This window comes from Zalophus californianus, chromosome 10 (genome assembly GCF_009762305.2).
Source record: "Zalophus californianus isolate mZalCal1 chromosome 10, mZalCal1.pri.v2, whole genome shotgun sequence".
NCBI lineage: Eukaryota > Metazoa > Chordata > Mammalia > Carnivora > Otariidae > Zalophus > Zalophus californianus.
In genome coordinates, this window is record NC_045604.1 from 3,936,758 (window position 1) to 3,952,759 (window position 16,002).

The 16,002-nt window shown below is 44.6% G+C and overlaps 1 pseudogene; it reads left to right on the forward strand.

The window, feature by feature from the left end:
* The first annotated feature begins 7,839 nt into the window (after window positions 1–7,839).
* Window positions 7,840–10,515, forward strand: LOC113932343 (annotated as a pseudogene).
* Window positions 10,516–16,002: the final 5,487 nt, after the last annotated feature.

The following is a 16,002-nucleotide window of genomic DNA, read 5'->3' on the forward strand; positions in this document are numbered from 1 at the left end:
ACAACAAAAAAAGTGTATCAAGGGGTGATAAGATCAATGACAAAAACAAATGACGTAAAGCAAAATGACTGAACTTACAAATTCAACTCAGGTCATTGGAGCCACCACTCCTCTCGGGGCTCTGCCCACCTACCCCAAAACAGACCTCCAAATACACGGACATCTGCTGGAGATTCCCCCATGGAGAAGAAGGAAGGAAACTGTATCGCAGAAGCTGTGAAGAAGAGAGAATTTCCACACCCCATGGTGTTTGTCATCCTGGGATGGCAGCGACCTTGCTAAGTCATGGGACACGGCTGTGCAGTGACCGGCCCACAGGACTGACGCTTCGGTGGTGACAGGACAACACAGTTCTCCCTTCAGTCTCTTCCTGACGTCTGAGCAGGTGGCCGAGACCAAGACCGTGGCCCTTCCTCCACAGGAAGGATGCCTTCGGAGTCAGCCTATGACACCTTCACCAATGAAGGCTTTGGGAACAAGAATCTGAGCTGCCAAAAATGTTCGGTCACCATTTATTCACAAAAGACCCCAACGCTACAATCCTCCAGACCCTTCCACTGTGCCCTTGGTACCAGGGTCTATGGGCCTCGAAGTATCGTTTAAAAAAAAAAAAAAACAACTATGCAGAGTTCCTGACACAACCGTTCCCCACTTTCTGGTAGATCATGAAGAGAAAGACAAATTTAAAACTTTGTGAGAAACAAACACAAACACACAACTCTTACAGTCAGCCCAGAGTGTGGGAGCCTGACTGAAACACCGATGAGAGCAGTCAGAAGCCCTAGGGTACCCCACCCAAACCTGTCACCTACAAGCAAAACGTTTGGAAGACACTTAGTCCCTCCCCGAATTCCTGCCCCTTCAGATTCCAGAAGTGGGGTCTACACCATGGAGAAAACTGAAATCAAATCCTTGCCGGCGTGTGGGTCGATATTTTAGTGGCCAAGATGTCATCTGTTCCCATTCTCCTCCTTTGTACGTATGCTCAGGAATGACCATGTCCGGAAAGCAACGGGAGAATGTGGGGTGAGGCTGAGGGCGCCGGGGCCCAGCAGTGTCCCATCCCACACGTGGGGACTACACACCCTCACCCTAACGCACACAGGTGGGGAGAGACCGTCAGCACTCCAGCCACAACCCTTGCTGGGCATTTTCCTGGGATCCAGCGTTCAGCATCCATAAGACACACAGTACATCTGAAACCAGTACAATGTCATATGTCAATCATAGCTCAGTTTTAAAAATTAATAAAAAATAAAGTCAGTAGGACAAGACTCAGTTAGAAGAAGCCGCCCTAGCTAACACTAGCTCGCAACAACAATGCCAGCCAGCATTGCACAGCCAGATGATGGAGGACTGGACACATCCACCTGCTTTTTGACCTCAGATCAGGCGTATGATTGTTCTAACAGCAGAGTGGATGCGGAGTGAGGACAAGGGCAGACCACACCTCCTCCCGGGTTATAGAGCTCTTCTTTTTTTAACAAAATTAAAACAACCCAGCACGAGGCCTCGTAAAATGCAGTTCTTCCTTGACTTACAGTGGTGTTACATCCTGAAAAACCCACTGTAAGTTGAAAGCATCGTAAGTTGAAATTGCATTTCCTGCACCTAACCTACCGAACATCACAGCTCATCCGTGCCTCCCTGACAAGCGCTCAGAATGCTTACAGGAGCTTGCGGTGGGGCAGAATCATCCCCCACAAAGTCTGTTTAATAATAGAGTGTTGAATAGCTCCTGTAACTTACTGAATGCCGTACTGAAAGTGAGAAACAGAATGGTTGCACGGGGCCGGGATGGTCATCAGCACATTGGTTGGTGACCCCGTGGCTGCTTGGGAGCCACGGCCACTGCCCATGGCCCAGCATCACGAGAGGGGGTCTCCGGCACATCATTAGCCCGGGAAAAGACCCAAATTCAAAACTCAAGGCACAGTTTTCCCTGTGCAGTGCTTGTGCACCATCATAACGTCAAAAAAGAATTATAAGTCAAACCATTGTAAGTTGGGGACCATCTGTACATGGCAAGAGGGAACTTGTCAAATTTTGGAACTGGACAGAGGTGGCGGCTGTACATTAGGAGTATACGAGATGCTGTAGAACTATTCACTTTAAAATGGTTAATTTTATAGTGTGTGAATTTCACCTCGATTTACAAGTGAGAAAGAACTTGTTGCTAAATATTCAGACGAAAAGGCTGCACCAGGAAGCAACTTAATTGGACTTTAAGAAAATGACATGTGCCCGCAGGTGTAGGAAACAGGGATCAAGGGAAATATACGAATATTGTTCGTAGGAAAGGATTTTTAAAGAGAGGGACACAAACCTAGACTGGAAAGTATAATATGAAAACAAATAGTAACACCAAATCCAAATATATCAATTATTCCCATACATATAAACTGAACTTGCCAGCTAAACGAGAATGTCAGAGTGGATTGCGACACAATGCAGCTCTGAGGCTGTTTGCAAAAAGACACACCTAATGCATGAAAGCACTGAACCGTTGGAAGGCAAAGAATGGGAAGAGATACATCAGCCCAGTAACAACCAGAGACAGCCAGTCTGGCCATGTTAATGTCAGCCACAGAAGACTTTAAGGCAAATAGCCTCATTAAAGACAGAGTTTCTGCAGATGATTAAAGTTACCAAAGCAATGTAACCATTCTAAACCTGGATGCACATTATTAAACAGACTCTGGATCTACATCGAAAGTGATGGACCTGCAGGAATAAACTGATAAATCACTGTGAAAGTGAGAGAATATAGCACACTGCTTTCCACAAATTATACTTCAAACAGCCACAAGCATTCAGCCAAGATACAGGAGAGTCGAATGACACAATTAACAACTTTCATCTGACGGCACATTCAGAAATATTTATTATATTTTCAATAGGGCTTTTAGAGATGTCTCAGCAAATTTTAAAGGAAAGTTATCACATGAATCTAATTCGTTCCCCAAGCTCTAGGGATTCAGCGGTGACTGTGGGAAAAAATGGGGTCCAATCTTAAATGGACTGAAGTAAAATTTCTGCCATCGAAGAGACTACAAAAAATGGAAATGAAAATGTGTAATAGAAAGCATTTAAAAAGTCATACTTCTTCAGGCTCCCAGCTCGGCAGGGAGTCTGCTTCTCCCTGTGCCCCTCCCCACCCCGTTCGTTTTCTCTCTCTCTCTCAAATAAATAAAATCTTTTAAAAAATAAAATAAAAAATAAAAAGACATACTTCTTGCCTATCTGAGTTTGTGAAGTGAGAGTCCATCCGCTAGGTATTTTTTTAATTGCGGGAGTAATGCAGAATACAGTTTTGTGCTCTGACGTTAACCTAATAATAATTTTGTCACGTCATTGTTCTTGTCTTTTTCCTAGGAACTGCTCCCCAGCCCTTAAGCTTCTCCCTCCTTCAGCCAGAAATCAAAGGCCTCTAAAAATAAACTCATGTCAATAAGACACCTGCAGACCAACACACCCAGAAAATCAGAATTCCTTTTAGACTCCGTCTGGGTCAACCCCCTACACAACATATTCTAATTCCCACCTCAGCCAAATGCATTTCCTTTGTGAAGGTCCGCGTTGTGGTAAATTAAAAGGTGACATCTACTCCCCCAGTCAACTGAAGGTTTAAAGTCAGACTACCCACGGCTTTTCATTTTCTGGAATATAGTCAATACCAGACCTTCCTCCCACCACACAAAGCTGTAACTAATTTTCTGATCAGCAACTGGCTCCCCAGAGCTTTTTCCAAAAAACTGCGCACAGGCCTTAACTCACTTGGATCTTGTTCTACAGCAGACTAGTCCTTGAGCCAAAGCTTCGGGAGGACTATTTGTCTTGGTAGGGTGGAAAAACATACTAGGTAAAGCTTTGCATTTATTAGCAATGGGACATGATAAAAAGAAGGTTTTGAAAGACAAGGACAAGGCACCACCTGCTCGCTTCCCTTACAAACTTGACCAGCTCCTGTAGGGTCACTGAGTGCTAAGCCCCAGAAGAAAGGGCCTGGTTCACAAGGGGCTTTGGTTTAGTTCAAATTCTTAGCCTTCTGTTCCCTTTTTCACTCAAGCCAGAACTGCTTTTCTCCTATTAACTTGAGACCTCAGCCAAAGACATTTTAGGTATAGGGAAATGAAAGCAAAGAGCTCTTGCTTCATCTCCTTTCCCCATTTTCAAGGGAGTTCATGCTTAGAGTAGTGGTTTTCAAAGTGTGGTCCCTGGACCAGCAATGTCAGCCTCACCTGGAAACTTACCAGAAATGCAACATCCCAGACCTAATAAATCCAAAGCTCCTGGCCCCAGCAAGCTGTCACCATGTGGAAAGTTTGAAAACCACCACTGAGAACATTCCAGTCTGTCTGCCGTGTGAGCCAATACATCCCTGTAGCTTTGAGTGAGGTCCAGGTTGCAGTCGTGGTTACCCGCATAGCCAGGCAGAGCAGTGAGTGAGCTGGGAAGCCCCACCAGAGAAACGGGGCAGTGAAGTGGCCGGTAACACCAGTTACCACATTAGTACAATGCCGAGGTCTTTGAGTTGGCATGGGCAGGTCCACTAGGAAATCGAGATGATCTCCCAGCCCTAAGGCAGGGGCACACAGAGCCATGCCTTGATTCTCCTGGAACCACCGCCCCCAACACCAAAGGTACGAGATGATCTGACAGACCGTATTAGAAATAGTAAAATCAGGTCAGTAGCTCACCAGGCTGATGTCCAGCAGAAATATAAGACCTACAAATTGGCTCTACAAATTGTGTGTGTGTTAAGCTGAAGGCCAAGAGTCAAGAGGCCGTGAAGAGAGAGGATCGCAGACCAAATCAGACCCTGTAGGCATCAGGAAAAGACATGCTCTGGATCAAAGGTGAAATTAACCTTAAAGAAGAGAAACGCCTTGTCCAATGAGGCAGAATAGGTTGGAATACAGGAAAAATATTAACACATTAAGGTCAAGTACATGAATCTATTATATATATATATATATATATATATATATATATATATATATATATATAATGTTGTTCTTTCTAAAACTAAGAAGCACCAGGCCATCCACCAAGATGTGGTTTCTCCAGAGGGGCCGTAAGTCAAGTAAAGTGTGATTATTGATCTCTCTCCCTAATCAATGGATGGTTCTTTGTAAAGAGAAGAAGATGCAGGATGCAGAAGGCCAAGAGCAACCGTTCAAGCTCAGAATCCCTGAAATGAAATGGCCCAGAAGCAGGGACAAGAAAACAAATCATGGCCACACTTAACCTCGTGCACCTCGGGATGAGGGCAACATTTTGGGCACAGATCTGAATTTCACACCCTCCCCCCCATATCTTGCTTTGTTTTGTTTCTAGCTTTTTTTATTATGAAAAATTTCAAATATAAATTTGACAGAATAAGATACTTGTATACCCATCACTTAGACTCAAGAAATGTTAACATTTTCCCTTAATTGCAAACCTTATATGGATATGTGTTTACCTGTATAAATTTATGGCTGAACCACTTGAAACTGGGTTAGATATCATGATATTCAGCCGCTAAACACTTTAGCCTGCATCTCCTATAACAAGAAAAAAATCTCCAAATAGCCTTGATACCTCTATCATGTCTAGGAATATTATCAAAAATACCCTGTTAGCTCCCAATGTCCACGCTGAAGTCAGATTTCCCAAACTGAGCAACCGGCACTTTCACAGTTTTTTTCAACCTAGAATCCTATCAGGGAGTAAGCGCAACATGTGTTTTATTTTGTCACTTTGAAACCAGAACAGCCCCCCACACAGGTGGCTGTTTGATCCACATGTCCTGACACTTTGAGGCGTCTCGGAAAATCGCCTTATAAAGTTACCACGTTCCGCGTGTGCTGGTTCTCGGGCTGGTGTTTGCCCGACTACCGAGTCTCCTGTACGCGCTCTGGACTGAAGCCCTGAGTAAACACGGATGAACATTTTAGCCAAACTGTTGCAAAGAGAGTGCTATCGCTTATACTGACTCAGCAGGGGGCGGGCTGCGCAAGCGGTGGGGCCGACTTGACATTAGCGCTCTCTGTTTCAAAGGTACCCTTAAACCCTTTGCAAAGAGCAAGGCATCCATAGGGTGATACTGAGGTCCCATCCAAGCACTCTGTTCCTAACCGCCTTCCACCCACAGGGTTGGCTGGCACCATCTCCCGTGGGACTCACTCTCCTTCGTTGAGAGGCAGCTGTTCACCAACACGCTGTTTTCTTCTTCCCTCTGGGTCCTGGATGGGTGTATCAGTCAGCTCTAGCTTCATAACAAACAACTCCAAATCATGGTGGCTTATCACAACAAACATTGCTTGCTCCCAGAGCTGTGATTTGGTGCTGGCTCAGCTGCAGCTGTGCTGGGCGTGGCTCCAGGCGATGGGTCAGGATCACCAGGCATCCAAATGAGGAAGCCATGGCTCCCGGGGGCCTGCTATCTTTCCGCGGGATGAGATGAGTGCGAAGGAGAAAGGGAAAGCGGGACGTGCCTCCCAGAGCCTCTGCTTTGGGCCAGCATGCTGTCACTGACCCCCACCCTCATCAGCCACAGCAAATCACACAATCAGCCCCTCTGCTCCTGGGGCAGAGGAGAGGAGATTATTTCCTACAAAAGTTACCGAATCTGCCATCATGGGATTGAACTTTCCACTCTCCTGAATTTGGACATGGCCGTGTAACGTGCCTGGGCCAATGAAATACGAGCAGACGTGTGGGTATACTTTCCAGCACCTTCCTTCCAACTGCCTCAGAGACCAGCAGCATCCTAAATGACCAAGTCCCTGTGGAGGATGACGTGGATCAGCACACCTGCGGACCCAAGAGTGATCCGTAGTGAAGGTGAGAAACAAACTCTTGTTTTAAGCCACCAAGACTTTAAGGTTGTTCGTTACTGCAGCATAAAACCTACCTATCCAGACGAATAATAAACAAGGTAAAGCTTACTTATTTCCTCTTAGCTACGATTTTCAGAGTAAGAGTTGTGTACTAAGAATCCCCATGGTAGCAAAGGCACTTTTATTTCCCCTTTCTCTTATTTTTCCTTTTCTCTTACTTTTTTTTTTTAATCATTAAAGGCTGACATTTTTATTCATATGATCAATCACAAACCTTTTTCTTTCTGATGCTCATATTGTCCCAAACTTGGCTGGTGAGAGCCCTTCATCTGGGTTCTTTTGACAGGACCCAATCTTTGGCATTTCCTCTCATTCTGATACTGTGAGAGATCTTAAGCTCGCCTTCGAGATCCCCTGCCTCAAACCTAGAACTCACCATTCCTCAAAGGAGTCCTGATTCCTCTAGTGAGAATGGTATTTTAGAAGACAGCACCTGAAAGTCAGGTGTGCTCATTGCTCCCAGAACATAACGGCTTCCAAGCCCTTTCACTGGACAGAGCAAACTCTTGCATTTTCTCTCTCTGTCCCTTCTCCCACCTCCCCCATATGTATGGATGCATAATATAGATTAACAGTTCACATGGATTAGGTTGTATATAATACTGCTATAATTTATATGGATTATGTGCAGATTGTATTATACCTAACTTTGTGCTTGTATTGATATTAACTCAGATTTTTTGTAGAGCACCCCCATTAAACTTCTTTGTTTCCATATTTTCTCTTTTCTCAAATAATGAAAACCTTGAACAGTGCACCTGGTGGTCCTGCAGATCTGTCTCTCTCTTCAACAGTGTTTGGATGGAACAGACACAGGGATGCCCTTTCTACCAGGCTCCGACCACAACCTTTCTTCCAGTCCCAACCTTCAGAGCCATCTCCTTGGCCACCATCTGCCTCCGGGACCAGCCAACACCCTATTTTGAGCTTAGCTCCTTATTACCAATCCACCATGAGCTCCCAGATTCGCCAGAATTATTCCACTGAGGTGGAGGCCACCGTCAACCACCTGGTCAACATGCATCTGTGAGCATCCTACACATACCTCTCTCTGGGCTTCTATTTCCACCAGGTGGGTGTGATTCTGGAGGGTCTTGCCTACTTCTGTGAGTTGGCTGAGGAGAAGTGTGAGGGTGTTGAGTGTCTCTTAAAGATGCAAAACCAGTGCAGTGGCCACACCTTCTTCACACACTTGCGCACAAACCATCCTAGGATGAGTGGGGTGAAACCCCGGACACCATGGAAGCCGCACTGCCTCTGGAGAAGAGCCTGAACCAGACCCTTCTGGAGCTGCATGCCCTGGGTTCTGCCCACTCAGACCCCATCTCTGTGACTTCCTGGAGCCACTTCCTAGGTGAGGAGGTGAAATTCATCAAGATGGTGGGTGACCATCAGAGAAAGACATGTATCCTATGACCTCACTGATATGAGGAATTCTTAATCTCAGGAAACAAACTGAGGGTTGCTGGAGTGCTGGGGGGTGGGAGGGATGGGGTGGCTGGGTGATAGACATTGGGGAGGGTATGTGCTGTGATGAGCGCTGTGAATTGTGAAAGACTGTTGAATCACAGATCTGTACCTCTGAAACAAATAAGGCAATATATGTTGAAGAAGAAGAAGAAGAAGAAGAAAGAAGAAGAAAGAAAGAAGAAGAAGAAGAAGAAGAAAGAAGAAGAAGAAAAGAAGAAGAAGAAGAGGAAGAAGAAGAGGAAGAAGAGGAAGAAGAAGAAGGAAGAAGAAGAAGGAAGAAGAAGAAGGAAGAAGAAGAAGGAAGAAGAAGAAGGAAGAAGAAGAAGGAAGAAGAAGAAGGAAGAAGAAGAAGGAAGAAGAAGAAGGAAGAAGAAGAAGGAAGAAGAAGAAGGAAGAAGAAGAAGGAAGAAGAAGAAGGAAGAAGAAGAAGGAAGAAGAAGAAGGAAGAAGAAGAAGGAAGAAGAAGAAGGAAGAAGAAGAAGGAAGAAGAAGAAGGAAGAAGAAGAAGGAAGAAGAAGAAGGAAGAAGAAGAAGGAAGAAGAAGAAGGAAGAAGAAGAAGGAAGAAAAGAAGAAAAGAAGAAGAAGGAAGAAGAAGAAGGAAGAAGAAGAAGGAAGAAGAAGAAGAAGAAGAAGAAGAAGAAGAAGAAGAAAAGAAGAAAAGAAGAAAAGAAGAAAAGAAGAAGAAGAAGAAGAAGAAGAAGAAGAAGAAGAAGAAAAGAAGAAGAAAGAAGAAGAAGAAAGAAGAAAGAAAGAAGAAGAAGAAGAAGAAGAAGAAGAAGAAGAAGAAGAAGAAGAAAAGAAGAAGAAGAAGAAGAAGAAGAAGAAGAAGAAGAAGAAGAAGAAGAAGAAGAAGAAGAAGAAGAAGAAGAAGAAGAAGAAGAAGAAGAAGAAGAAGAAGAAGAAGAAGAAGAAGAAGAAGAAGAAAGAAGAAGAAAGAAGAAGAAGAAGAAGAAGAAGAAGAAGAAGAAGAAGAATAAGAAGAAGAAGAAGAAGAAGAAGAAGAAGAAGAAGAAGAAGAAGAAGAAGAAGAAGAAGAAGAAGAAGAAGAAGAAGAAGAAGAAGAAGAAGAAGAAGAAGAAGAAGAAGAAGAAAGAAGAAGAAGAAGAAGAAGAAGAAGAAGAAGAAGAAGAAGAAGAAGAAGAAGAAGAAGAAGAAGAAGAAGAAGAAGAAGAAGAAGAAGAAGAAGAAGAAGAAGAAGAAGAAGAAGAAGAAGAAGAAGAAGAAGAAAGAAGAAGAAGAAGAAAGAAGAAAGAAGAAGAAGAAGAAAAAAGAAGAAGAAGAAGAAGAAGAAGAAGAAGAAGAAGAAGAAGAAGAAGAAGAAGAAGAAGAAGAAGAAGAAGAAGAAGAAGAAGAAGAAGAAGAAGAAGAAGAAGAATAAGAAGAAAAGAAGAAAAGAAGAAAAGAAGAAAAGAAGAAAAGAAGAAAAGAATAAAAGAAGAAAAGAAGAAGAAGAAGAAGAAGAAGAAGAAGAAGAAGAAGAAGAAGAAGAAGAAGAAGAAGAAGAAGAAGAAGAAGAAGAAGAAGAAGAAGAAGAAGAAGAAGAAGAAGAAGAAGAAGAAGAAGAAGAAGAAGAAGAAGAAGAAGAAGAAGAAGAAGAAGAAGAAGAAGAAGAAGAAGAAGAAGAAGAAGAAGAAGAAGAAGAAGAAGAAGAAGAAGAAGAAGAAGAAGAAGAAGAAGAAGAAGAAGAAGAAGAAGAAGAAGAAGAAGAAGAAGAAGAAGAAGAAGAAGAAGAAGAAGAAGAAGAAGAAGAAGAAGAAGAAGAAGAAGAAGAAGAAGAAGAAGAAGAAGAAGAAGAAGAAGAAGAAGAAGAAGCAGCTAGTAGGAGGGGAAGAATGAGGGGGGGAAATCAGAGGGGGAGATGAACCATGAGAGACGATGGACTCTGAAAAACAAACTGAGGGTTCTGGGGGGGGAGATGGGTTAGCCTGGTGATGGGTATTAAAGAGGGCACGTTCTGCATGGAGCACTGGGTGTTATGCACAAACAATGAATCATGGAACACTACATCAAAAACTAATGATGTAATGTATGGTGATTAACATAACAATTTAAAAAAAAGATGGTGGGTGACCTCCTGACTTGCCTCCACATGCTGCCTAGCCCCCAGGCTGGGCTGGGTGAGCATCTCTTTAAAGGCCCACTGTCAAGCATGACTAGGAGCCTCTAGAGCCCAGCAGCCTGTGAAGGGCCCCCCTGGCATCCCCCTGATGCTAAGGCTTGTGCCTGAGCCTCTCCCTACAGCTACTAGGCAGCTTTTTAGCCCCCCTGGAGCCCTCTTCCAAGCTGTGGACCAACCAAATGGAAACAATAAAGCTCTCGGCAGAAAAAATTATATATATTATATATATATATATATAATGAAAACTTTGGATTCTAATATCACCAACAGCTTTTGCTTATTTGCTTTATCTACAATACACATACAATAATCTCAAAATTATAACATCTACAATGAAACGACTGATTTCCCCGAGTTCTTTTTATCCTTAGAAAACGTGCCCCCAAAAGATGTTCAGAGTCCTATGTGCAAAGGACACTTGGAATCATTCCTTTCTCGGGGTAGTTACATGTTACCTACTATACACGCCGTCCTGCTAGTTTGTTGCAGCCCTTAGCTGGGAAGACAAGGCACATGCAAGTCTGTCTTGCACAAGGAGCCCCGGGCAGCTGCCTCAGAGGGCTACTCCTCTTTCTAATGGCCTGTGGTATTATCACAGCTATTGTTCTGTAATTTGCTCCTGGACTAAACTGTCTGCAGCAGAGTTACCTGTGGAAAGGTACTTAGGTACTTAGTATCCCTACACCGATTTTAAAATCTCCTTCATTGGGCGCCTGGGTGGCTCAGTCGTTAAGCGTCTGCCTTCTGCTCAGGTCATGATCGGGCTCCCTGCTCGGCGGGAAGCCTGCTTCTCCCTCTCCCACTCCCCCTGCTTGTGTTCCTGCTCTCGCTATCTCTCTGTCAAATAAGTAAATAAAATCTTTAAAAAAAATCTCCTTCATCATCATAACTTTTTAGCGACTCAATATTTGTATTTATTGCAAAATGATCACCACAAGAAGTCTAGTTAACATCCGTCACACACAGTTACAAATTTTCTTTTTTACTTTTCCTTCCAAATTTTTCTTTTTTTATTAACATATAATGTGTTATTTGTTTCAGGGGTACAGGCCTGTGATCCTTCAGTCTTAACACAATTCACAGCGCTCACCACAGCACATACCCTTCCGCAATGTCCGTCCCCCAGCCACCCCATCCCTCCCACCCCCCTCCACTCCAGCAACCCTCAGTTTGTTTCCTGAGATTAAGAGTCTCTTATGGTTACAATTATCATATGATCTCACTGATATGAGGAATTTGAGAAACAAGACAGAGGATCATAGGGGAAAGGAGGGAAAACTGAAACAAGACGAAACCAGAGAGGGAGACAGACCAAAACAAATATTTTTTCTTGTGATGAAAACTTTTAAGATCTACTCTCTTAGTGCTTGCAAATATACAATCCCACACTATTAACTGGAGTCCATACATGGTATACATTGTTGTAACTCTTGAGCCAGACCTCCAAGCTTGCACTAGCGTGTGGATGATGATCAGCAGAGTGGGGCCAGGATCCCAGGGGAGATGGAAAGGATCCCTGGAGAGAAGGTGAAAGTAAAGAGCTGCCTCTCAGGAGGAAAGGCAGGAACATGGCTGTGGCTGATAGAGGCAAAGGCTAGTTACGGACAACCAGTGCTGGGCACATGCTCTGCGCCAGAACCTTAAAGTGCTTGAGGGCACAGCACTTGTGACGACACAGGTGGACCTTGAAGGTATTAGGCTAAGTGAAATAAGTCTGATGGAGAAACAAAAATACCATATGATTTCATTCACATGTAGAATCTAAAAAATGAAAAAAATGAATAAACAAGGAAAAAGCAGAATCAGATTTATAAATACAGAGGGCAAGCTGATGGTTGCCAGAGAGGGGGTGAAGTGATGGGCAAAATGGTGGAGGGGAGTGGGAGGTCCAGGCTTCCAGTTTTGGAATGAGTAAGCCCCGGGGGTGAAAGGCACAGTGTGTGGAGCACAGTCAGAGGCACTGTAACAGCCTTGTCCGGTGTGAGCACAGCGTGACGTGCCTCGTCCCGTATGAGCACGGCGTGACATACAGACTCGTGGAGGCACAGTGCCATACACCCAAAATTGAGGCAACATAGTGTGTCAGCTATGTTCCGATAAAGACAAATGTCCGAGGGCACGATCAGCTGTGTTCCCTTCCAACAAAAGCCCAAAAAGGAGGAAATGCATTTAACCTACAACAGAAAGACAATAATCTCAACGGCCAATTATAATTTAGCAGTTACTGCTGTAATGATTTACGTCTAATAGCTCATTTAATCCCTCTGGCAACTCTCTGAGGTAGGTCATATGATTATCCCCACAACTGATGGGGAAACTGAGGTAACTTGCCCCAAGTCCCAGAGACAGTAAGTGGCTGAGTCAGGATTCCAACCAGAGTCTTGTCAGAATCCAGCATCTCAAGCTCTTCGCCCAAGAACCATGTGTTCGGTGGCGGTGGAAAAGTTAAAGGCTTATTCAAGACAGGTGGGATTCTCTATTTCCTGTACAAAGGAGTGATAGGAGCTGTTGAGGAAGCCCTCACGTCCCATTTCCCATTCCAGTTAAGCCACTTAATCACCTACCTGACTGTGGAGGGATTTTCTTGCGTAGAAACCAGGCTTACCAAACTCTATCACTCAAGTTACAAATGCTTTAAGTACAAACTACTTGATATTGTGAGTGTACCTGTGAGCACAATCCACCTAAGTGGGAAAATTATGAGATCTCAGGAACAAGTTTGGTGTGCTTTTGTAAGCGGCTGTTTTTGTTTGGTTTTCTTTTCTAGATTTTTATTTATTTGCCATGTATGGGTGACTTCAGCCTCTTCAACACTTGGGCTCTTGGTTTCTCTTCTATCCAAGTATTTAAACCTGGGCTCCAGGCACGCAGCATGGCTTTAGGTGGGAACAACTCTCTGGTCTTCCGGGGCCAGTTTGATAAACCAGGTAATGACCATAGGGTACTCCACTGACAAATCCTACATTTCAAAGGCACCTGCCAAGTGGACATAAGAAATGAAAAAGAAACAAATTCCCTGGGTATAAAGTGGTGACAAACACTCTTCCTCTTGGCTCTCAATATGAAGTCCCACCATGGAAACTTATGGTCTTTACTGCCACCCTAAGAACTTAGACCAGGTGCCCGCCAACGTCCGTCCCTGGCTCCCACCCAACTCCTGGGCTATGGCCATGCAGTCAAGTCATGCAGAGGGAAAGAAGTGAATGGGTGAATAAAGGAATTCGTGAATGAAACAACCACTGTTGCCTGGTTCCCTCCGCTCTCTGTTGCGGTCATTATTCATCCAAGGACATGACAGCAGGGAGGGTAGAAAGAGTCCGAGGAGGGGAGGGAGAGGACAAGCTCAACAGAAATGTCTAGCCGATCCCACTTACAGGAGACAGAATAGTCTGGCGAGGTTTGAGAAGATCAGTGGCCATATTAATCCATGTCATAATAGCTGCTGCCCCAGAAAACCCCAAATCCCACTGGAGTGTGGGCTTGTTGCTCACATTCCAGTCCCGTGTAAGTGTTCCCAACTGGGCAGCTCTCCTCCAAGCAGTGACACAGATGACCCAGAGGCCCCATTGCCTTCCATTTTTGTGACCATTTCATCTTCAAGACTCAGTTTCCAGTATCGCTGCTGACATCAATACCTAGTAAGCAGCAGGCAAGAAAAAAGAAAGCGGACAAAATGCCTTTTAACCACCTCAGCCTGTAAGAGACACACATCAATCCACTCACCAGCCCCATCCGGATGCAAGGGCTGTCAGGAAAGGTGGCCCTTGGAAGGGGAGCATGAATTTTTGGTGGAAACTTATCAGTCTGCATCATCATAGCCTCAAGAGGGTTTGTCAGGGTCCTGTTCTAAGAATACGTGTTTGGGGAAACATGGCACCAGGAAGGAAGGCAAAGGAAGAAAGGTCACAGGCTGCCATCTCTCAAACACCCTATGTCTGGGCAGAACAAATCAGCCTCCGTCACAACTGTGAAGCCAGGTGCAGGAGACCTTTCCTCTCTTCCTGAATGCCTTGCTCCGCTCCGGTGTTCTCCTGGCAGGCATTTGCTGCTTTCATGGTGACCCCAAGCTCAGACGCCTCCAGAGGTAACCCTGCTGTTTTCCGTGAAGACACGGCTCGGGGACCAGCTAATCAGGAGCGAGGATGCCCACAGGTGAATTGGGTCCCATCCTTGACACATTTGGTTTTAGTATTTCTTATTTTCATAACCTGAGGACTGTAGAGACTTTGGATCCCTCGGAAATGATTTAATCATGTTGTCACAGTCCGATTCAGCAGAAATTTGACAGGCAGGTTGTCCCTGGGATACCAGTCAATCCCAGTACACAGCCAGCCCGTGTATGAGTGAAGGCAACCCACTACTGAAACACTAATAAATAGGAATTAAATACAGAAACTAATAACAGCTCTTTCATAATCATAGTTCTTAATACTTTATAAAGCCCTTTAGTATCCATGTACAAAGCCAAACAATGGAATGAAATAGGAAAAAAAAACCCATATAATCTCCATTTCATTGATGAGGAAACAGACTCAGACGAGCTAATCGCTGGAGGTCTCAGCTGGGAAGGAGCCGGCTGAGACAAAAGCCAAGGTACTTTAACTCTTGGTTCAGGGCTCTTGCAGAATGCTGGGGAAATGGGTCTTTCTTGGAATGGCCACTATTTCTAGGGTATTTAGAAATCTGTCTTTCATATTATCTTCTAGCAAAGAGTAGCCTGTTCACCTGTGTTCCCACCTGGGCTAGCACGTGAGCTCCCTTCCTCATTTTCTCTTGGACACATATTACCTCTCAGCTCATGTTTGGATTTTTCTCCTTCTCTGCCTTGAATATTTTCTGATGATCTGGGGGAGAAAATGGTTTGTATTTTGACTGAAGTTACAAGGCTGGTACTCCTGCATCTACTTCTCAACCCACAGAGAGCTTCCCACAGCTCCTGCTGTCTTCCTACCCACCCCCGCCGACCGATGCCCCACCACAATGACGCCTTCCTTCTCTCCCTCTCTCTCTGTTTTTTATCCTGATAACTGATAGAAGGAGCACTAAACCAATGGCGTTGGAACGCGGCAGGAAGGTGAGTGAAGGACTGTGACCGGACACGGTTGAAAGAGGGCCGTAGCTAGGACCACAAGAAGGGAGCACATTCCTTCTCAAGTCCCCACACAAATCCGGTCAGCCGCACAACTGGGCGTGCGCGTACTTGCTCAGGAGAGACTCTGCCGCGTTCACGCCACTTCCCCAGATTCTCACCTCTGCACTGGACACTCTCTTCTTCCTTTCCCTTCCCTCGTTCATTCTCTTCTCCAGAAACTATTTCCTAAGTAGTCATGCTTGATCCTGCCATTTCCGCTCATAGCTTCCTCTCAGAATTTACCACATTAAGAGTCTAGCCGTGTTTTCTCTGATGTTTTGTGGCTCTAAAGTTGAAGGCGTCCTCGTAGGACTGGGGTTGGCAAGCTACAGGCCAAATCCAGCCTGTGGTCCAGCTTTGTAAGGATCCCAAGTTAAGAACAGTGTTTGTATTT